At 41.9% G+C, this 25150-nt stretch overlaps 1 protein-coding gene across 6 annotated transcripts in view; it reads right to left on the reverse strand.

Annotated features, from left to right (window-relative positions):
* The window catches only part of LOC109036932 (uncharacterized), a 342569-nt gene that overhangs the window by 99906 nt on the left and 217513 nt on the right, over nt 1-25150 (reverse strand). The gene's annotated exons all lie outside the window — the stretch shown is intronic.

The following is a 25150-nucleotide window of genomic DNA, read 5'->3' on the forward strand; positions in this document are numbered from 1 at the left end:
TCATTCTGGACAGCATTTCTACAGCAAAAAGACGGGAAAAATGGACGAAAAAGTTACACCTTTGATGGGTTTCGGCTGTAAATGTTCTTATTGAGCCCCCAAGCATTTAACTGTGTTCAGTTTTAAAAATTTTGATCGCACAGTGGTCCAAAATGGGGAGAAATCGTCGACAAATCAGGATTCTTTGTCAAATTTTTAGAAATGGATGTAAAATTGTCGGTCTGCTGCAGTTTTCATGGCTAACAATGTTCTTATCGGTCCTCGATGCATGAAATTGTGTTCAGTTTAACAAATTTACTTCGCACAGTGGTCAAAAATGAGGGAATTAGTGGACAAATTAAGATCCTCTCTGAAACTTTTTAAAAATGAAGTGAAACTGTTGGTCCCCAGTAGAGTTTAGATCCTGAAAAAATTCATTAAATTATTTTTTGGACTGTTTAAATAATTTTTTAATTTTTTCTCTCCATTTTTCCTTCTTTTTTTAAATTTCTGAAAGTTTGCATATTTTATCGAGATAATGCTACAAAGTCTATTCTATAACAACGTTCTATAGACAATACGGTCTGACATGCAGTAATAATTAAGGAAATTAAATACATGAATTTTTCCGGGATCTAAACTCTACTGGGGACCAACAGTTTCACTTCATTTTTAAAAAGTTTCACAGAGGATCTTAATTTGTCCACTAATTCCCTCATTTTTGACCACTATATGATGTAAATTTTTGAAGCTGAACACAATTTCATGCATTGAGGACCGATAAGAACATTGCTAGCCATGAAAACTGCAGCAGACCGACAATTTTACATCCATTTCTAAAAATTTGACAAAGAATCCTGATTTGTCGACGATTTCTCCCCATTTTGGACCACTGTGCGATCAAAACTTTTGAAACTGAACACAGTTAAATGCTTAGGGGCCCAATAAGAACATTTACAGCCGAAACCCATCAAAGGTGTAACTTTTTCGTCCATTTTTCCCGTCTTTTTGCTGTAGAAATGCTGTCCAGAATGATGGCGATTTGGCAACTTTGCCCCCTCATTTCTCAAAAACCGTGCGTATACTCAAGCTAAAATTTTAACCAGAGTTTTAGGATATCACAAGGTATCGTTTCGGCCCGGTTTCAGAAAAATCCCTTCTGGCCCAAATTGTGCCATTCTTGGCGTCGCTCTTTTGTGTGTAAGAAGTTGGTTAGAAGAATGGCTCCACTTTCGGGCCCTAAGCCCTCCATGAAGGGATCTGTCCATACTCTCGCGATATAAGTTCTCTAATTTAACAGAGGTTATAGAAACCCATGCGCGTACTCAATTTTGATTGGTGCCAGATGACATCATGCGGCTCGGTTCGGTGCGAAACCGGAGCGATTTAAATTTGCGGAAAATTGCGCATTTTGAACCGCGTATTCCTCGGTTTCTGACTTTTTTCCCGCATTTTTGATGTGCGCATTTTGCTCTGCGCGTCATTTACCTACAGAAGAATGCATTCGCCAGTCAAACCTCGTTCATGGTATAGTGACCCATTTGGCGACGTTCGAGCTTTGGCGCGGTGCTTTAAATTTAAATTTGCGGAAAATGTGCGCATTTTGAACTGCGTATTCCTCGGTTTCTGAGTTTTTTCCGCATTTCGTTCTGCGCGTCATTTACCTTCAGCAGAATGCATTCGCCAGTCAAACCTCGTTCATGGTATAGTGACCCATTTGGCGACGTTCGAGCTTTGGCGCGGTGCTTATCCCCGGCACAGCGGTGCGGAAAGCGCTGGGTCGGAATTAGGCACTGAGTGTGCCGGCTGAAGCATACGCGAGGCAAGGCTCAAAAGAATGCAATAACTAGTTTAAATCCACAAGTTTTTATTGAGCTTTAAATCTCGTTTGGCCATTAGGCGTAATGCGCACCGCCATTGTATTTTCGTCTTTCTCACTCTTTTTTATCTTCTCAGCACTTTGGGACGTGTTTTTTGAGCGTCTTTACAAAAGCACCGAAGTTTTGAAATCTTCCGGAATTCTTCAGCCGAGAACTGATGCTCTCGCTTGCACAAGAATAGCTGCAGTGGAGGTTCCGCATACAGCAAGGATCTTTCGTCTGTTTGTCTCTTGATGATATTTGCGAAAAAGAGAGTTCGATTTTCCTCAATATTAACTCTTGAACTCAAATAAAAGGTACTTGAGGCATTAACAACATCTCATGCCGAAAAGTGATTGAAGGAAAACAGCTTCAAACGAAAATCTGCTTCATACTACAATAGTTCATAGGAGTCTAGCGTGCTGCGATGGCAAACTAAAACGCCTTCAATGAATTGAGTAGGCACACCGAGTTCCTAGGAGGTCGAATAGTGGTATCACGCCCAACAGTACATAACATTGAATCGGCTCGAGCGGAAACGTCCGTTACAGGGCTTCATAATTGCAGTGGTTTCTTTGGCCTTACGTCACTAATAAGTAAGATCCATCAGTTTAGTAAACATTTAATTATATTAAGGAGATTTTTTATAAAAGTTTCCTACATTCGTAACGCCTTAAACCTTGTTGTGTCTGAAAGTTGGGACGAAATCGTCTACTCAAGTTCTGAAACACTGTGTTGGACAGCGGACGTTCCGGACGTGTTTGCATGCGCCAGTTCATTCAAAAATTGTGTAGCTTCATGGCTGATTATTTTGCGAGTAAAAAAACTACTTAAAGATGAATAATTTTGAATATTTTCCTTCCAGATATCGAGATGAAATTATGAGTAAAATTGTCCGTAAATTTTACAAACAAAACATTAGTTTTCAGGAAATGCGAAATTTCTTCCAGAAAATGTGAAAACGTGATTGTCCTCCACAACATATTTGAAGCTCATGACCTGTCACCTTTGGGCCCCGGATAAAATCTGAGGTGAAACGCCCGAAAACGAGAATTTTCCGTGATTTTGGGCTCAGGAGTCATGTTTAGGCCCCTATTTCAAAGCCGAAAAATGTGAGCATCGAGAAAACCCGACTATTTCTGTAAAATATGCATCGTCAATTGCCAAACATCCAAAAATGTCTCGAATCCGTGGAGGGGCCAAATCGCAACCTCACCTTTTATATTACTCTTTTGTTCTCCTTTTAAACATAATCACAAAAATGTTAAAAAGGGAATTAGGACAAGTTTTTCTTAAAAAAAAAAAAAAAAAAAAAAAAAAAAAAAAAAAAAAAAAAAGATATTCACGATTTTTAAATGCAGGAATGTCTGAGCAAGGTAGATACACGTTTTCAACCTCAGCGATCTAGATTATTCAAAACGTGAGTCCCAAATTTGAGCGCATCCCATTCCCGGGACGATGAGAAGATGGGGCGAGGAATGATAAGGGGGGGGGGCAGGGTCATCGCGATATTTTTCGCCTGCGGATTATGCAATATATCGACGTCGGGCAATCGCGCAACGGCGTTGAAATTAAGCAGTGGGACCCCCGGGAAGGGACCACTGCCCCGCCGAACAGAACCGCGTAAGTCCAGTTCAACCCCTCCCTCAGATGCGCGGTTCTCGCCGGGCACCACAGGTAATAATATACGAGGTTCTCGCTCGCGCCACCTGCGCTCGGCGGGACCTGAGCCAGGCACAGTTGGTTAGACGAGAACGGGCCAAATATGAGCATTAACCGTCAAACGTGCATTAGGAGCCTCGCGCCTTGAAACGACGCACGTCCGGGCTAATTCAAGCTGAAAATACGCTGTTTTAGGATATGGCTTCATTTGGAAGCGAGAGGTGCACTGAGGACTGGAAATGACCGCGCTGGGGCCTGGCTTGGCTATTCACTTTTTCGCTTCATATTCAGCGTGCGCGGACGGGTATAAAAAGGACTCGGCGCCGCATTAATATGTATATCAAGCCGGAGCCAACGTCGAGTTCAGTTCGCTGTTTCTCGACCGCGAAAAGAGGTCCGCTAAGGCCGGACGCTGTGAAACCTAATCTATTCATCTGCATAAAATACACTTGGGGTTTGTCGCCATTTTTCTGAAGAGTCACGTTCTACCTATTGGCGGATTCAGAACATTGGCAACATTGACTTTTCTCCATTTAAACCTACACTGGAAAAGAAAAAAATACATTGGATCTAGAGTGCGGACTCTTGAAAACATTGAAAAGAAAAAGGACTCTTGATTCAATCAGATTAAGCTTAAATCAAAAGGAAATCAGCTCCAATTAAGAGGCTTGGTTCTTGATTTAAGCTTAAATCTGATTGAATCAAAAGTTCTTTTTCTTTTCAATGTTTTCAAGAGTCTGGACTCTAGATCCAATGTGTTTTTTCTCCCCCAGTGTATGAAAGTGTATCGATTTCCGGGTGTTTACTAGAACAGGCTGGCAAAAAATCAGTACTTTTTCAGTTCATTCCCAATATTTTCAGTACCTCCTCAACAATAAAAATTCAGTCCATCTTCAGTACCTCCCATTAACGAAATCCGAAAATTTTCAAAAGTTTGAATTCCTCACTCAAATTGCGACAAAAATGACAACAAATTAAAACCAATTTCCGGATCTTCTTGCGGAATACACGCACTCTTTTAGTACTTCCGGACCGCCCAAAAAAATCAGCACTATTTCCGGACTTTCCGGAAATTCCGGTTTTATAGACACCATGCCGATTCTTGGAGGGGCCAGGTGCTCCGACAAGAATGGATTATTTAGCATAGGTTTAAATGGAGGAAATCCAGTGTTGCCAAATTGCTGGATCCGCCTCTGATTTTACCGTGCCTGTCAAATAGAGCAGGAACAACTCGATTTTCAAAATCCAGGTTCCTTCAGAATGGAGCTCTTGCGTATGTCAGGAATTTACGATTTAAGTACTGATTCTCATGTAAAATTTCGCAAGAAACACGGTGGTGTCACTGATTTTCTCTGAAATCAACTCCGAAGCTGACAATATAACTAGCTAATTTAGCTGAAAAAGCAATATTCGTCTTATGGATAAAAAAACTTGTATTATCAGGTAGTAGCTAGAGAGCAAAAATTGACGTCATTCCAGGCAAAACAGCATTAAGTTCACTTTATTCCGTCAAAAAGCTGTACCTCCCTACAGCAATTTTCCAATAAAAAAAAAAAAACGGGACCCTCTTCTGCGGATTTTTAACGTTAAAATTTCTCTCTCCTAATTTCTTATCTTTTAAACAACGCTGCTGCGCCAACTATTTCTCCTGTTTCAAGTCTTTAATTGGGACAATGCGATGTCGATCGAGTTGGGACTTCTGCGAAAAAGAACTGCGCCGAGCTTTTTCTACAGAAGAAAAAGGACGGAATCAAACTTCCAAGAATCGTCTCTCGTTACACAGAACGGGATATGTACGTTTTAGAGACTTCGGATGGAAACACAAGTTTGAAAAACATTAATTAAACGTCTCTGTTTCTTGGGTTCGGCGTATTTATGAGATAGAATTTTGAAATTTGTTCAAGAGAATCTAATTTTGTGAACAGTGGTGAGAGGAGACAAACAAAAAATGCAGGGTTCTTGGAGCAGAGATTGACCTAGCGGAACTCCGTATTTTGTTAATAACAACCGACTAACGAAATTCAAGGAGCGAAGAGGTTAAAATCGAAAAGTTTCAAGAGCCAGAGAGTTAAGTCTGGATTATGTCGAAATCTCACTGTTTTTAAAAGAATGCAAGGAAAAGGGTCTTATTATGAACTGATTCTAGGTAACTATTAAACAACGTCAAACGTATACGTTACTTTCTGCGAATATACAAAGACATGCAGTACTCTCTGAAATGATGTATACACGGATTCAAAACGTTGACATTCACTTCCGTGAAATTTTGTGATACCTCATTAATTCGTATTTTCTCAGACGAAAGAAACGTAAAACCATGCCGAGAATGCAAAATTGACAAAAATAATTCAAAATTTTGTAAAAATATGTCAGTGCGTTTTCTGGCTAAAATGTTACTGATTTTTGTCAGTAATTAGAAGAGGAGTCGCCTCAACATTCTCAACAGTTTCATGGTGAAAATACAATATTGACGAAGGGAAATTTAGCGGCGTTGAAATGATTCACGAATTCGTTCAGGGAACGACGAATTGTTTGAATGTGTGTGTTTGGAATGTGTTTTAAGCTTCTTCGGCAAATTCATGCATATATTTAAAAACTATTTTGAGTTTATTGAGGTCAAATTAATCTCGGTCGCGAGCCTTTCGGTTTTTAACAATGCATTTCTGTATGAATATCATGCAGGGAGTTAGCTCAATGACTCAATCCCCAGGAGGACCAGTGTTTGAGTTTCGATTAGAGTAAATTATAATTTGATACGGAGAAATTCCCGATTTTTAGCATACATTTTCCGAAAAATCTACCGATTTTCTTGAGTAATTCGAAAGCCACGGTTTCTAAAACAGCTTTTTTTGAGTTTGGGAGGTAGTTTCAAGATTTTTTAACAGCACCATCGTTACTTTCATGAAATTTGTCATTGGAATCGGCTATCAATTCGCAAATTCCTGCAACTTGCAATTAGCCTATTTCATAAATTCCGGAATCATAGAACGGAGAATTTCACTTTCCATCTCAGTTTATACACGAGTGCATGGCTCTTTTGAAAAATCTACCAATTTTCTTGGATGGTTCGAAAGTCATAATTTTGAATGGGTCGGTTTCTAAAACAGCTCTATTTGAGTTTGGGAGGTAGTTTCAAGATTTTTTAACAGCGCCATCGTTATTTTCATGAAATTTGTCATTGGAATCGGCTATCACTTCGCAAATCCTCGCAACTTGCAACAGGCCTATTTCATTTTTTCCGGAATCATAGGACGGAGAATTTCACTTTCCATCTCAGTTTGTACACGAGTGCACGGCTCTTTTGAAAAAAAAGGCAGCGCAGCATTAATGCGAAAATAGAATGAAAGGAGGCCGACTGGAAAAATTACAAGTGCCCATCAAGAAGTTTCGCAGTGCAAAAGAAAACAGGGAGCGGCGTTGAATGTGCTCTGGAGCAGGTCAAGAGGTCGCGCGACTTAGCAGCTTAAACGATTTTTTTCAACAAGTTGCAGCTCAAAGCATCGCACATGGGTTTGAAGCCCGTGCCTCGCTCCGCTACGAGAGGTGAATTGTCATCACTTCGTTTACCCGGGCTTCATTCTCGACGAGAGATTTTTTTTTCAACCGATGGTACTCGACCGGGGCAAGCAAAATAACCCGCCCCTCCCACCGTCTCTCTTCCCTTTAGGATTCGAAAAAAATCAACGAGACTAATTCCAACCGTTCACAGGAAAAGGAGCTTCAGTCCATGGTGGAAACATTTTCGGTGGACACTGGAAAAAAGAAACACATTGGATCTAGAGTCCAGACTCTTGAAAACATTGACAAGGAAAAATACTCTTGAATCAATCGGATTTTTGCTTGAATCAAAACGAAATCCGCTTAAATTAAGAAACTTGGTTCTTGATTTAAGCTAGATTCTGATTGAATCAAGAGTACTTTTTCTTGTCGATGTTTTTCAGAGTCTGGACTGTAGATCCAATTTGTTTTTTTTTTTCCCAGTATGATTTTTTGTCATATTGGTATAAAAAGCCGAATAGGATGACAAGTTTTCTTGTTTTCAAAAATCCATAAATCATAGGAACTTTGAACACGAAAAAAGTGGTAAAATAGTGGTACACTGGAAGAAAAAAACACATTGGATCTAGAGTCCAGACCCTTGAAAACATTGACAAGGAAAAATACTCTTGATTCAATCGGATTTTTGCTTGAATCAAATCGAAATCCGCTTAAATTAAGAGGCTTGGTTCTTGATTTAAGCTAGATTCTGATTGAATCAAGAGTACTTTTTCTTGTCGATGTTTTTAAGAGTCTGAACTCTAGATCCAATGTGTTTTTTTTCCAAATGTGATTTTTTTGTCATATTGGTATAAAAAGTCGAACAGGATGACAAGTTTTCTTGTTTTCCAAAATTTCTTAAATCACGGGATCTTTGAACACGAAAAAAGGGGTACAATAGTGGTAAGTCCACACTATTTTGCAAGGAGAACAAGGCTAAAATGTTAAAAAATTCCAATTAGAGTCGAACAATTCAATTTGTAATGAGTACCAGTGCAAGATTGAGGGTGGATGGGGTGTTCAGCTCAGGCAACTTGCATTAGAATATTGAGTTGAGGTCACGTCGAGAGATCTATAAACGTTACTCCAACTTAATATAATTTGGCTCTCACCTTAATATTCCAAAGCAAGCTGTCTGAGCTTAACTCTTCCCCCCTTGGTCTTGTACTAATACTCACGGGTGCTTAAAATGTTTGACACTTATTGAAACTTTTGAACTTTTGGCCTTGTTATTCTCGCAAAATAGTGTGGACCCATCACTACTTGACCACCTTGTTGCGTATACAGTTCGGGCTACGTTTTTAGAGCTTTTTCTCGTGTGAACATATAATTCCCTGACTTTTCCAGTTCTTTCTTCAATCGATGAAAACTCATTGAAAGAAATTCCTAAGTCTCCCGAAAAATACTTGGGTATATTTTACCACGGCATCCCATGGTATACGTAAAATATTACGACTGAAGAAATTGCTTATCAGCTAAAAACTATGTACATGCACTGCTGCAAAGTTTTCACAGTACGCATTCTCCGTATTGTGGATTTTAAAATTTGCAAGAGGCTCTGCAAAATCTCACGTTGCATTTTTCCTTGTCACGGCGTAGTATGGCCAATGACCAGTTGCATTTATAACACGCATGAACACTGTTTTTTGTAACTTTCAAAGACACTGCGTATATATATATAGAGTCGCTTTATAACGCACTCTGGCGTTCTACGACACCCAAACGCCACATATGCCTGTCTTCCCAGAGGTTATCGGGCAACTGACACCGCAACATCTCTTCGTCAACGCCCTGCCGCCAACCCTTTACGGGACGTCCCCGTCGCCTCTTCCCAGGTGGTACCCAATCCAAAACTTGTTTGGGCAACCTCTCCTCCGACATTCTTTGCACATGTCCATACCAGCATAACTGCCTGGACATGACGTCGTGCACGATATCTTTCTCAACCTTCATCACCTGGCGAATTCTCTCATTACGGACACGGTCCCGTCTCGAAATGCCGGCAGATCGCCGCCAAAAATCCATTTCAGTTGCCCTCAACATTTCTTGCGTTCTTTTCGTCAAAGGCCACACTTCACTACCATAGAGCAAGATACTTTTAACGATGGCATCATATATCCGGTGCTTGTTTGCCTTTGAGATGCTTTGATCCCAGAGCACCCCGTTCAGCATCGCGATGGCTCTCCTGCCCTGGATGATCCTGTCCTTAATTGCTCTATCCATCCTTCCATCCTGATCGAGCCAAACACCGAGATACTTATACTCGTCACACTCTTCGATGCGCCGTCCATCCTCAAGCTCTATGCTTTGCCGTTGATGCGCTGCTCCCACGACCAGCTTCTCTGTCTTGGACACACTAACATCCATGCCCCATTTCCGATATTCTTCGACCAACTTCCGCGTCATGTAATCTGCATCTTCCTCATCTTGAGCTACAACGATCTGGTCATCGGCAAAGCATAGAGTATAAAGGGTCTGCCCATCAACGAGTGGAACGCCCATTCCCGCAACCTTATTTTTCCATTCCTTTAAAACGTGCTCTAGGTATACCTTAAATAGTGTTGGTGACAAGCAGCAGCCTTGTTTTAGCCCTTTTGTGACGAAAAAACCTCCGGACAACTCTCCACGACATTTAATTCTTGCTATCGTCCCGTTATAAAATGATTTAATTGCCCCCACAAGTCCTTTGCTAAAACCCCTTTTTTCCAAGGCTTCCCAAAGCTTCACTAACGGCACGCTGTCATAAGCTTTCTGAAGATCCACAAACACCAAGTGCAGCTCCTGGCTGACCGCCCTTTTCTTCTCGATGACCTGGGTAATGGTGAACAGATGGTCGACGGTAGACCTACCGGCTCTAAAACCAGCCTGTTCTTCGGCTTCCTGGCCGCTCCAAAACTCTTCGACCTTTGCCTTGAGAATTTTACCATAGACCTTGCTCAAGGTTCCTGTGACCGATATACCTCTGTAATTATCGCAATCTTGTTTACTACCTTTCTTATGACTGGGAGTAATCCAAGATTCCTTCCAATCCTTTGGTATTTCGGAACCATGCAAACAGTCTTGCATGAGTTTCCTCAGATGTTCAAATAGTTTACCGGTGCCACATTTTATCAACTCCGCCGGTATACCCCCAGGTCCAGGAGCTCTGCGAGTTTTCAGCTCCCTCACAGCCTTCACTACATCTTGGAGCTGGATCTCCACGTTGGAATCTTCTTTAGTGCTTATGACTCCGCCTTGAAACTCGGGTCGCCTCTCCGTTAATAAATCTTTAAAATAGTCCTCCATCTTGTCAATTGGTATCGGAGATATGATGTCGCGCATTTTATTTCGTCGCAACCCTTTGATCACTTTCCAGCCTTCCGTACTTTTCCGGCCTCCAAGGTAGGTATTTATCTTCATACAGCTTTCTTCCCAAGCCTCATTCTTCTTCCGAGTGATGACCCGACGGACCCTTGCTTGAGCCTGTTTGTACATGATTTTATCATCCAACTTTTGAGAAGAGAGAAACTGATGATACCTATTCCTTTTCACATTTATTTCCTCCTCTACCTCCGCATCCCACCAGTACGGTTTTTGATTATCATTTTTTGGATCAGAAACCCCCAGGGCCTCCGCTGCCGCCGAGTGAACGCAATTCTTGATAAACTCATACCGCTCTTCCGTACTGCCATCGCACGCATCTCCTAACTTTTCATCCAGGCGCTTTGCGTACAGAGCCTTGACACTCGGGTGCTTTAGGCTATCGATGTTATACTGAACTTGATGTACGCGTTGTCGCTCCGGTTGTTGATTGTCGCCTTGATCGTTCTGCGACACACGAGCGGGAAAGGCTACATCCGCTCTGAGGAAATAGTGGTCACTACCGCAGGAGAGTCCTCTACATACTCTCACCTGCTGGATCTTAAGGTTTGTTACCTGTTTAACGAGCACGTAGTCAATGATGGATCTTAAGCCGCGAGTAGGTTGGACCCAAGTATATTTGTGAATATCCTTGTGTTGGTAGAACCCGTTCAACACTTTTAGTTCCCTCTGCTCGCAAACGTCGATAATGCGGCTTCCGTTGTCGTTCACCGTAACTTCACCGAACGGGCCGACGACTTTACTGTTCACCCGGGATCCCGTTCTACCGTTTAGATCTCCCAACACAAGGACTTCCCTCCCAGGTCCTACCTTCACTACCTCCTCGTCTAGTTCTTCAAAAAACTGATCCTTAAGTGCAATGGTAGCATCATCATTGACCCCGTATACTCCCAAAACAGTGACTCTGTGACCGTGCAATGTTAGGTTCATCTTAATCATGCGAGCGTTGATGGCCTCCCAGTTCTTAATATTTTTTCGAAATTTTTTGCGGATCAGAATTGCGACACCCTGTTGTGCACGCTGATGTTTCGGCACTCCACTGTAGAATAAATCGTAGTCCCCAAGGCTCTCTGATCCGTGGCCTTTTTTCTTTGTTTCCGTTATTACCGCCACGTCGATCCCGTTGTTCTTTATCTCCGATACCGCTTCCGTCAGTTTCTTGGAAATGCCTTGCACATTCCAAGTACCAAAAGCGAGTGTCGTTTTCCGTAATCTAAGTCGAAGAGTCCGTTTGTTTCCATGATTACCGAGGCATATGTTATTGGGTTTTTTGACATTGTACATTTTTTCCAAGGATCGGGGAGTCAGCCCGATGCCCCAACCCCCAACCTGGAGGACCAGGGTTTGATTTCGGAGTTTCCTCTCCTAGACAGGTTGCTTTCACCACAGCTAAGAGCCCTGTCTACCCACCCCCTTTGAGGCAGGGGCTACCAGCTGGGGTCCGCAGGATTGCTAAACCTGTGGGATCTGTCCAAAATGGAGGGGATATCCCACACTATCCTGAGAGTCCACCTCTACATCAAGACAAACTCTCCAAGCAAAGATATAGGGAGCAAATACATTAGCAGTGATGCCGTGTTTTCATTTTTCGAATCCTCAAATAAAGTGGCAGCCCTGTCAATTTATTTTCTCCCTATCTTTGCATGGAGAGTTTGTCTTGATGTAGACGTGGACTCTCAGGGTAGCGTGGGATATCCCCTCCATTTTGGCCTCAACTTGAGAGCTTTTTTTGAGCTTAGGAGTTGATTTCAGAGAAAACCAGTGGCACCATCGTGTTTCTCACGAACTTTTACAAAAGAATCAACAGTCAAACCGCAAATTCCTCACACATGCAACATCTCCATTTCATAATCACCCCGAAGAGGAGGTTTGGCAAACTTCCCATTCTCATAGGTCGTTTATCCTCACGACGGCATTGTACGGTCAGTGGCCGGTCGCATTTCAGCGCTTTGTGACGCGAGGGGTCGCTTCATGAATTCGATACCCCACGCGTGGCGGGGGGACCGGAGGGGGGAGGGTCGGGGGCGGACAAAACCGCAGCCGCGGACCCGCGCAAAACGTCGCGCCCCGACCGCAGAACTAGAGCAGGCACACCTCGGCCTCGCACGGTTATTTTTTGACAGCGTTAGCAGGTTTTAATTATTTATTCCCGTAGCTTGTCTCCGTGTCTTGCGGCCGCCGCCGCGCCGGGGCCGGGGTCGCGGGGGAAGGGAGACCGAAATCTATGTACACCGGGAATTAATTAAATTTTCAAAAGCGGAACTAAAAGGTTCGCGAGCTTGGCGCCCGCCGCGAGGGTGGCGTGGGGCGCCGCGCCGTGGGCGGGGTGGAGTGGGAGGCCTGCGGGGGTGCGGGGGGGGGGGGGAGGATAGTTGCGGATCAATAGCCGACGAACAGGTGGGTCGTGCGCCAAAAATATGTCGACTGCATGTGCCACGTTGAGCGTGAGCGACGGGGTCAGCTCCGCACGGTGGGCACGAGTTCCTCGAAGACCTCTGACACACAGTAAAAGAAATAATTGATTTATCGCATTTTACATGTTAGTTCACTGAAATAAATTGAAAAAGAAAGTCTTGCTTGAAAGGCTATGCTGGCTTTGCTGGTATTTCACTTTGTAATTGGACCGCGTTTAACAGAAAGGAATACCAAGCCACATCGGAATCGGACTGAGAAAAAGAGGTTTAAAGTTTGGCTCTTGCATAAGACTCAATGTAAAGATAAACTTCAAGTTCAATTTCTACAAAATTTGCTCTAACAAGAACTTTGAATTTTTGGCGATAGATAGTAGAGCAGTGGTTGAGTTCAAAACCACTCATAACTCAATTTTTCCCAAAATGTGGGTTGGTTCCTTTCTACTTAACTCAGTCCAATTGTGTGATTAAGTGGTGAGGATGGACTTTACATCCGAAATGTAAATCTACCGCGAAAACTTGTAATAAACAACATAGCGTGTAAAGGCAAGACTTTCATTTCAATTTAAAAGAAATAGTTCCATCGGAGGGGTCGTATTCATACTTTTTCCTTACACAGCTACTCTTCTTAATGAGGTCCTTCTTGATTTACACTATGACTAAGGGAGATTTTAAGTACAAAATCACATGGAGAAAGTGCTGAAGGAGCGACTTGTACGGGAGGGTGTGCCATTATTATGAGCCCCTAATAGCTTCATGATAATTTACATAGGCTGATGGTCGTATTATAGTTCTTCCTTAACCAGCTCCTTTCTAGTACAAAATAAGGAAGAACAAATTCTATAATTTTGACAAACTTTAAGGTAGGTGCAAACCTGCCTTAAAGTTTACAAAACTCGCGGTATACTTTCTCTGTATTTTGTACGGTATGTGGTGTACATCGTAATTCCTTACAAATGTCAATTTCCAAAGTTATGCTGCTGAATTTTGCTGGAGGTCGACAAAATTACCCTTTTTATGATGAACTGTTTGATAGCTTCATTAAACTTCCCTTAATGGCAATGCAAATCATGGAGCCTCCTAAAGAAAGGAGCTGGTAAAGGAAGGACTATGATTACGACCATCAGCCTATTCATCATGAGGCTATTAGGGCAGTGGCGTGACGTGCTTTGCGATGTATCGATTGTTATGCATTTAAACCTACGGTAAAGAATCGATTACTAAGGTGTTCGCTGCGAACACCCTGATTATAGATCCTTTTCCATAGGTTTAAATGCATAACAATCGATATATCGCAAAGCACGCCATGCCACTGTATTAGGGGCTCGTAATAATGGCACACCTTCCTGTGCAAGTCGCTTCTTCAACGCATTCTCCATGTGATTTTGAAACTTTAAACACTTATTTCTGGAAAAAGCAAGAACTGCAGTTATGTTTTTTGTCCTCCAACCCCTCAACTCTTCAAAGTTCAAAGCTGGTTTGGAAACCAAAGTTTAAAAGCTTTGGATTTTGGAGGCATATGCGCTTTTTGTAAGTTTAGTTACATTCGGCTTCATCTATTTGAAAACGTAGTGAAACCTGATCATGACGGAACCTGTGCATTTAGGAGAAAATAGCTCTTTTGGTGTCTTTAAGCAATGCGTGCGTAGCTGAGTGGTCTATTATTTACGGTTTCCTACATGCACTGTGCGGCGGTTTATTTATTCTGCCTTGCTGTAACTTCAAATCCATGAGTTTGTTTATGTTGTTTGAAACTTGGGTAAAATTTCTCCTCAGAGTTTACTTTTCCTATCCGAAATAAATATCTGCGGGCAATTTTACATCACTATATGTAATATTGTATTAATTTTGTTGTGTTCGACAAATAATGTTGGTTTAGAGATCGACATTTATTCAATATTGCGGCCAAAAGCTTGTTTAAAAAGCTCAGAAAAAAAGCATGAGTTGATGCAGTTATCTTTAGAAATTTGTCTGATAACTTAGATGGGTTTATTTAGAATCAAAGAAACTTCAACAGCCTAAGTTTAGTTTCCTTTTCCATTTCATTTCAACAAAAAAGTAAGCGATTAGACTAGACATTTTTTCACTATTCGTTAAATCTAGAAAACATTTACTGTGATGCTAAAGGCGGTATGCTGTCGCGTTTTCTTTGAAAAATAGGCATGAGAATGAATCAGGAGTTAGACTGATTATTGTATAATTTGTATGATTACGGTTTGACAAATATTGGAATAATTTTCAAATAATTTTGAAGTTGACAGAAATATTTAAGAGAGCGATTATCACAGACTAATATTTGGATTATAAAAATATTCAATTTTATCCAATAGGTTAAACACATCGAGACCCGGAAATCTCTTAGAAAAAGAGAGGTGTATAATATCTTGTTTTGCAATACTTTTGAGCCTTTTCTACAACATCGAAAAATAATCTTAAGCCAGCCCATAGGCCCGATTATTGAAACGATGTCGGCGTGACAAAGACAAAAAGCGAGGGGCTTGGAGAACAAGGCGCTTAAGTCCACTTTTGTGAAAAAATGTATTTATTTACGATTTCAAGTAAAACTAGTCTTTTTGCATGCTACGTGAAAAATTCTTTCCCAAATTCCAATTTTTAAGCATCAAAAGTCAAATTGAACTTTTTCTCCGCCATGAGGATCCACATAATTTCGAAACTTCAAAAACGTAATTTTCGAAATAGCAAAAACAGTACTTATGCGCCTCGTCCTCCAAGCTCCTCAAATAACTCTCTCTCAATCATGCTATACACCGCATTTCGATGTCGGCTGTTTGTTGAACATAGCAAACTTAGTAAGATTATACACCACAGACGCGGATCCATCAATTTGGCCACACCGGCTTTTCTCCATTGAAACCTATGCCGAAAAATCGATTCATGTCGGATCACCTGGCCCTCCAAGAATCGATACATTTCCATAGGTGTAAATGGAGAGAGGACGATGTTGCCAATTTGCTAAATCCGCCATTGTCAATAGAAATGAAAGATGACCTTAGGTAATTCCCGGCCCCACCATGTAGAGCTCAGGTTTTAGCGTTTTTCTTTTAAAATTTTTTATTGTTTCCGACTGAAAATGACTCAGTGTTGAGTCGAAACGTCTCGGGTTTCATAATTGTGTATTTTTAGCCTTGTTTCCCGTTTTTTTTCATCTTTGTTGTTCCACTGGTAATTTTACCTAGAGTCCCTTTGTACTGAGAGTCAAGATAACACCCCCTCATGGAGTCACAAACGGGAATAAAGATTACACAAATTGACAGTTTTTTGTAATCTTTGATCGGTTCATTCTCAAATTCCTTTCTCCGTTCCTTCTCTCATTCCGTTTGTTCCTTGCCGAACCCGTTATTCCACGGTCCATTCTACATTATAATCATTGCAATCGGTGAAAATGTAATCTTTATTCCCGTTTGTGACACTGTGGAGGCCTAAAATATGGGGAATCAGAAATGGATTCACATTGTCTTGACTCTCAGTATTAAGGGACTCTAATTTTACCGATTATGCTATCGAGAAATGATTCTACTGTGCGCTGCCTCGCAGCGCCCCGATTGCGGTTTCCTCAACCACATGCACAGTAATTAAATTCCCTAAGTTCTCGGCTTCAAATCATTAAATCGAACTCAAACACGACCGGGGAGCGAGTTTTTTCTTTTTTATCAAATAGGTTCATATCCCACTTGTAGCACGATCCGGAGACTTCATCTCCAGCGCAGATCAAAAGCTGAAATCTAACGTATGCAGTAATCCTCGGTAGTTTATTCTCTATGCGAATGAGACTATATCTCCATTCAAAGAGAACCCCCGTCGACTGCGTTCGTTGCTCCTCCGACGGAAGGTCGTAACCGCATTCGGGAATGAGCCCTGGCGTCCGTATAACTCGATGCTTTTCGGGGCTCAAGCGAGTATGGAGATGCGCCCGTCGGAGGAGTGACATTTGTCCGACTCGATTGCGCCGTCGTTTAAAAGAGATGGGGCACCGTTCTTTTTAGTGTCTCTCGCAGCTGTCCATTATTCCTTTTTGCCTCTTGTTGCGTTTTTCCAGCTCGGGACCGGTGGAACTTTCAAAGCTTCTGTGTTCGCCCGGATTGAGACGGGATTGCATCCGTCACAGAGTGGATAAAACCCGAGCATATCGATTGCGATAGTGTGCTGGTATGCGTCTCTGTTTCTTGTTTTAAAATGTATCCGCATTTTTAGTTTTTCGAGATTTTATTCAGTTCTCGCGTGCAGCAGAAAAATCAGGTCGAATCAATTTTGTTTTTAGCAGAGGCATGATGCCCTCCGCTGGTATCTCGGCAATGGTGGAAGCTTTTACTTTCGGGTATCCAACAATCAACTGTTGACCTACCCACTAGGTTGGAATTTTTTAGCTAATTATGAATTTAAAAGAAAATTCGAGTTTTGAAAATAAAAGAGAGAGAGAGAGAGAGGAATAATTTTAAGGGAATGTATAATATTTACATATGACAAAATACACCTATATTTTCCCAAAAATTGCAGAAGTACGCTACATTATTGAGAATAAACCTTTTTGCAATATTATACACGTTACTGGGAAAATTTGTATTTCATCAGAAGAAATATGGCAACGTCTAATTATCCGTAAGCTTTTTTTCGCAGCATTGCTGCCTGTAATGGACTGAAAGAGACGAGAAGCCTAGAAAGCCCTATTGTTAAAAGCTGCAGGAATAGTGTGTACAAATTCAGGAATGGGGCGCCTTCAATTCGAGTGATACTTCCAGCATATCCGAGAAGTTAGTTTAGTTGCGTGACCTAACTTAACCTAACCTGACTCCTCTGCGATCAGTTCCCGAGCTTTGTGACCGACCAGAGTGATGAAACTCGGGCATATTTAAGCACGGCAAAGACAAAATTTGTTCTAACGTTCGGGCATTACCTTTTATCAATTACTTCCTTACGAGGTAACTCAACACGCGTTAAACACCTCATTTGTCTTACCTGTATCTTACGCGATTTTGAAGCTTCCTGGATTGTGTGAAAACGGCCTTATCGTTGTGCGGTTCGCGCGAGATTTTTGTGACTTTCGAACGAATCAACACTAGGACGTTATGTCTTACGCGATTTTGAAGCTTCCTGGGTTGTGCAAAGACGGTAATCCCGTTGTGCAGTTCGCGCGATATTTTTTGTGACTTTCGAACGACTCAACGCTAGGACGCAGTTAATTACGCGATTTTGAAGCCTGGGCAGTGTGAAAACGGCGATTTCGTTATGCGCTTTCCCCGATATTTCTTGTGACTTTCATACGACTCAATGCTAGGACGCTATGTCTTACGCGATTTTGAAGCTTCCTGGGTTGTGCGAAAACGGTTATCCCGTTGTGCGGTTTGCGCGATATTTTTGAGACTTTCGAACGACTCCACGCTAAGACGCTGTGTCCTACGCGATTTTTAAGCTTCCTAGGTTATGCGAAAACGGCAATACCGTTGTGTGGTTCGCGCAATTTTTTTGTGACTTTCATACGACCTACTGCTAGGAAGCTGTGTCTTGCGCGATTTTGAAACTTCCTGGGTTGTGCGAAAACGGCAACATCGTTGTGTGGTTCGCGCGATATTTGTGTGTTTTTCGACTGAATCAACGCTAGGAGGCTGTGTCTTACGCGATGTTGAGGCTTCTGGGGTTGTGCGAAAACAGCAATATCGTTGTGTGGTTCGCGCGATATTTGTGTGACTTTCGACTGAATCTTACGCGATTTTGAAGCTTTTGGGGTTGTGCAAAAACCGTAATCCCGTTGTGCGGTTCGCGCGATATTTCTTGTGACTTTCGAACGACTCCACGCTAAGACGCTGTGTCTTACGCGATTGTGAAACTTCCTGGGTTGTGCGAAAACGGCAATACCGTTGTGTGGTTCGCGCGATATTTTTGTGACTTTCATACGACCTACTGCTAGGACACTATGTTTTACGCGATTTTGAAGCTTCCTGGGTTGTGCGAAAACGCCAATAACGTTGTGTGGTTCGCGCGATATTTTTGTGTCTTTTCGACTGAATCAATGCTAGGACGCTGTGTCTTACGCGATTTTGAAGCTTCCTGGATTTTGCGAAAACGGTAATCCCGTTGTGCGCATCGCGCGATATTTTTGTGACTTTTGAACGACTCAACGCTAGGACGCTGTGTCTTGCGCGATTTTGAAGCTTCCTGGGTTGTGCGAAAACCGTAATCTCGTTGTGTGGTTCGCGCGATATTTGTGTGACTTTCGACTGAATCAACGCTAGGAGGCTGTGTCTTACGCAATTTTGAAGCTTCTGGAGTTGTGCAAAAACCGTAATCCCATTGTGCGGTTCGCGCGATATTTCTTGTGACTTTCGAACGACTCCACTCTAAGACGCTGTGTCTTACGCGATTTTGAAGCTTCCTGGGTTGTGCGGTTCGCGCGATATTCGCTAGGACCCTTTTTCAACGGGATTTTGAAGATTCCTAGGGGTGCGAAAACGGCAATCCGGGTGTGCGCTTTCCGCGATATTTTTCTTTACTTTCATACGACTCAAGGCTAGGACGCTGTTATTTTCCGTGATTTTGACGAGTCTTAGGGGTGAAATTTTCTGAAAGTTTCAAGGAATAATTTTTTTCTTTCTATTTTTATTTATTTTTTTTTTAAAAGGAATTTGATTTAAATACAACGTAACTACTTCAAGCATTTCTATGTATCTATCCACACGATTAAAACTAAATAAACTAAACAAATTGCATAATACGATGATTAGATATATATTCATAACTTTCCAAAGAAATTCACATTTCTTCAGAGGAAATTTGGCAACTCTCGAATGTTCATACGGCGTTCTTCCTTGACAGGGCAGTGTGGTAGTTGCGTTATTTTTAAATCAAATTTTTTAAGAAAAAAAGAGGGAAAAATATATTACAAGTCATCAAAAACTATCGGTTCCAATAAGGTTCTACCCACTTTTTTCCTTCAAAGTAAGGTGGTTTTGGACGGGGCGGATTCAATTAAGATCGTCACTTGGCTGAAGCGCGCTGTGATTGGGAAGCGTATCGGACCCGAAGCTGTAAATATTGGCTACGGCGTGAAAACGCGGCGGCGGCGGCGATTTCGCATGAGTTTCCGCGGACAAAAGCGGCGGGGCGATCCGACAAAAGCGTCGAGAATTCCCTGAGCGCTTCATTCAAAAATTGACGACTCGTTTGTCAGCACTTGAAAAGTTGCACGCGAGTCTATTGACGCAATTTGTAACCTTTCATGCATCGAGTGCCGCGACGGAAGTTGCGCTCGAAAATCCCTCGCCGAATGGACACCGATTCTGGCCGAAGCGGCTTCGCCGGGATTCATTCCCTCGCCGCGTCGCACAATGGGACGCGTCAGTGAGAAATGGGTCAGATGCGCTAATTACAGAATTGCATTTTGATACTTGATTCTTGTAGCTCAGCAAAAAATAACAAGATCTTTCCAAACAGCAACTCTCTACGTTCAGTATTAACCGAGATATCGCCCTTTGAAAAGCCAGGTTTTTGACGTTATCCACCGTGGTGGTGGCACCCTTGGTTTCTTCCACCTTGCTCCTGAGCCGTGCTCACCTGAAACGGGTCAGTTGTGCTGGTTACATAATCGCGTTTTGATACATAATTCTTGTGGATCAGCTAAAAATAATAAGATCTGTCCAAACAGCAACTCTCTACGTTCAGTATTAACCGAGATATCGCCCTTTGAAAAGTAAGGTTTTTGACGTTATCCACCGCGGTAGTGACACCGACAGTGACAACGAATGGGATCACTTTCAAGATCTCCGTGTTTTGTAATAATGGAGTTAGGAACTTTTGAAGTTTCCAAATTTGGTCCGAATGGGTCAGTTCCGCTAGTCACAGAATCATGTTTTCATGCTTGATTCTTGTAGATCAGGTAAAATAATAAGATCCGTCCAAGCAGCAACTCTTTACGTTCAGTATTAACCGAGATATCGCCCTTTGAAAAGTAAGGTTTTTGACGTTATCAACCGCGGTGGTGACACCAACAGTGACAACGAATTGGATCACTTTCAAGATCTCCGTGTTTTGCAATAATGGAGTTAGGAGCTTTTGAAGTTTCCAAATTTGGTCCGAATGGGTCAGTTGCGCTGGTCACAGAATCATGTTTTAATGCTTGATTCTTGTAGATTAGCTAAAGACAATACGATCCGTCCAAACAGCAACTCTCTACGTTCAGTGTTAACCGAGATATCGCCTCCTGGAAAAGTCAGCTTTTTGACGTCATCCACCGCGGTAGTGACACCCTGGTTTCTTCCACCTTGCTTTCATCAGTCAGTGTGACGCACATTTGCACTGGCTACTCTACGTGAAACTTGAATGAAAGAAAGGTAGAGGAAACCAATTAAGGGTGTCACTATACCACGAAGGATGACGTCAAAAACCCGACTTTTCAAAGGGCGATATCTCTACTAATACTGAGCGTAGAAAGATGCTGGTGGGACAGATTATATTGTTTTTAGCTAATCTACAAGAATCAAGCATTAAAATACGATTCTGTGACCAGCGTAACTGACCCATTCGGACCAAATTTGGAAACTTCAAAAGCTCCTAACTCGAGTATTACTAAACACGGAGATGTTGAAAGTGCTCCCATTCGTTTTTTCGTAAAATTTACTTCAGAAGGCACCCATTGAAATTTAAAATTGGACGAAATAAACATCAAAATTCGCAATTTTGGTAGAATCATTCATGACCGACCTCTCTCATTGAATTGGACCACTGTACGTCGTTTGTCGAACGCTATCGAACCTCGCGTAGTTCCCACCTCGCGCTATCTTCCATCGAGTGATTCTCGCCGTTGCCTCGCCATTTACATTCGAGCGCGGAGTAATAACATCGGTTGTACAAGACGTAAAGTTTGGGGGCGTTTTCCGCGGGCTGATTTTTGAAATCGATAGACAAAGAGGATAAAAGGAGAATGAAGCGATTTTATGGGTGAAAGTGGGTGGTTGCGATGGTAAAAGGACGTAAATGATAAACTAACTAACGGCAACTCACAAGGAACTCTACGGTTTGTCCTTTCTCCATTGGTCTAAAACAACCACCCGTTTCAACCAATAGGATAGGTAATTTAATTTTCCCGTCGTGCTCTTGGTCTACCGTTTTGTCTATCAATTTTAATAATCAGCCCACTGTGGTCAATAAATTTCTACTTTGCTGAGTAATTCGACTGCTATACGATAGGTTTGTCTTTCAGATTGAATATTCAGCCAGCGGAGTCCTTAGTCACGGAAATCAATAAAGCGTAACCCTAAACATATCTGCATAGAACTTTTAGTGAATATGTGAAAAAAATTAAGAAAACCACGGTAACCATAGTTGAGTAAGGAATATCAAAAGAAAATCTATATCGTATGAAGTGAGGTTTCGCATAGTTAGTATTAAATTGCTTCAATCGCGTCTCATTGCCATCGAATGCTGGCGCGAGTGGCAGCGTTCCGTGGCGTGGGTGATGGTAAGAGAAGCGAAAACGCCTTCAATTTTCACGCAACACGGACATCCACTGAGCACGAATAGTTGCATTCGGGCGCTGCGTCACATTTGAGAAGTTTGATTCAGCTGGCGCATGCACTCTTGACGTGATTACTGAGCCCTACTTATGCCTGGATTCTTTTTCCGTTATTTCTATGGAGTTGCTCATAGCAAGGTCACTAGGAAATGGAGTGCCTTCTCATTAATGTGAGATTTAACTGGATCGAGGAACAGCCGGCGGAACAAGATGCTTAAATTGTCATATCTTCGATAAGATTCGCCACTTTTTCTCCCGGAAGAACTACAACTGGATCGAGGAAGTTCATTGAGAAATGTCTCGTTTCAAAAATTCTCGCTCGTATAAAATCACAGCAGAATAGTAAATTAATTTTATAATATTAAAGAAGAAGCACCCGAATATGATGGACTACAAATTAGTGATCCAAAACACGAAACGGTGTTTTATATTCGAGTGAATTTTCTTCCATTTGCGCAAATTTACTTACTGCACCGAAAAAAAGTGAAGTTGATTTAACATTCTCGATGTAAAACAAGTGTGTGAGAACTCACAAAATGCTAAATTACCCGCTACAGCAGTTAATTTCACATCTTGGCATTGCCAAAAAAGTGCAGAAGCGGTTAATGCAGCATTTTGCAAGTTCTCGCAATCTTCTTAGACATTCAGAATGTTAAATTGACGCCACTTTGTTTTCGGTGTGGATTATCCAAATTGTGTTTCACACGAATTCCGAAGTATAGGAAATATTGTTCTCATAACTACCTAGTTCAATTTCCTTCAACGGTGCAAGTTTGGAGAAAAAACCTTTATCTGACAGAAAGTCCGATATATTTTGACCAATATAAAGCATTCTTGCAGTCTGACCGCTCAATCCTGGGACAATCTAGGTTGCTTTTTCGAAGAATACTCCTTCCGTTGTGATTTTGTTTGGCGCGGAGCTCCGTGCAAATGGAACATCGTCATTATAGGGCGAGACGGTGCAAATTATTCGAGCACACAGATGTCACAATCGGTTGACAACCGCCAATATTCTACACGGGACACCGGGCGTGAGCGCCGTAATTGCGGCGAAACCCAGCTGACTCGACGGGGCGGCCAATCATCGCATTCCATATCCGCGGGCCAATTTTATCGCGCTGCCGTTAAATTGAAATTAAGTCACGGTGCAGTTCGCAGCCCAAGCGTCATCAGCCTTCGGACATCAAACTCAATTTGGACGTATTTCTGTCAAACGGAACTGTGTGCATTATGAGGTGAGCCCTGTTGTGCGTATATTCTTATGGGTCTCAGGGCTCATGTCTGAATGCACATAGTTCCGTTTAGCAGAAACACATCCAATTTATCATCGGACCGGACTCCTGATCTGCAGTGCTGAGCAATAACGCCAAATGAACCTTAGGAGATCCCCCCTCCAAAAAAACATGCATTTTCCCGGAGCCTAGTGAATTTTCTTAATTGAGCTTTTACGAGAATATTATTCGCAATTTAATCGAGAGTTTGTAGAGATATCAAGCAAAACTGCACATAACTATTCTTAAAATTGGATAATTTATTGAGAGACAAGGCAACATTCAACGGGATTTATGTCGTTTCTCCTTAGCATTGCAATGCTGGGAAGTACCACTCACTCAGGGAAACCTCACGGCTAAGGTAGACTTGATGAGCCAATATGCTGAGCTGATCGAATTAAACTAGTGATATTTGCTAATCAGGACTACCAGCAGCCCCGCCCCCTTTGCCACACTTTAAGGTCAATCCGAGAACCAGAGGCAAGCTGACAAGACCGGGCTATATCCATTTAAATGCACGTAAAATAATCGATAGATCGTAATAGCGACGGTTGCAAAACACATATTTCGATTTGCGTTGTTTGAAGATTCCTCGTCAAATTTTCTTTTTCCAAAGAAATCGACGAAAATTATTACAAACATTTTAAAAATAAACGCTCCTTGGTTTTTACTTGAATCAAATAAAACAACAACAGAGATTTTGAAACTTTCCGATCTAGATACGTGTTTTGCGACCTTCACCATCGATATGCGTAACCGGCATCAGTTTTACAAATCTTTATCGGTAAGACGCCCAAAATTGTCGCCTAATTAGAATTAGCTATGATGATTCGAAGTTAAAAGTCGAACTGCGTTCTTTTAGGAAGAGAATCTGATGCTTCCTAGTTGGCGACAGCGAGTTTACTCCATTTAAAGCCATAAGAAATATCGATTATGAGCGAGGCAGCTTCAGCTTGCCTCATTTACAATCGATTGTTTCACATACGTTTAAATGGAGAAGAAGCAAAGTTGCCATCTTTCAATAATCGCCGCTGTTTGAGATATTGCCTGACGCAGTTTCAAAAAACGGGAAAAGAAAAAAGGAAAAAACAAACGACAGAAAAGAAGATACTTTCTCTTATCCAACACGAACATTCCCTTACTTCCCAAATTACTTAGATAAGGGAAAGTTTCTTTTTCCTTTTCTTTTTATTTGGAGCACTGCATTAAACGATTACGACAACTGTGGGTTTTGCGAGGCATCATTAAATCGGGGTGACTCATCTGTATCAAATCGTCTCCCTTTTTACGTGAGGGCGTACCTCAATTTCTACGTGAGCCATGTTTTGCATATAAATCCATGCTTTCTGGAGCTTATCCGGAAATCGAGATACGCCCTTACGCTAGAGGAGGAACAAAATAAACTCTTACCGCAGTAAATTTTGAGAGGCGGAAGCTGGAAGCTCAAAAAAGCGTCAAAATTTCGAAGTTAAAAGAGAGCTTTCGACCCTGCTCGTCCGCCCATCGTCATTCAACAAGAATTCTTCGCGATACAAACCCATCGTTTTG

This window comes from Bemisia tabaci, chromosome 4 (genome assembly GCF_918797505.1).
Source record: "Bemisia tabaci chromosome 4, PGI_BMITA_v3".
NCBI lineage: Eukaryota > Metazoa > Arthropoda > Insecta > Hemiptera > Aleyrodidae > Bemisia > Bemisia tabaci.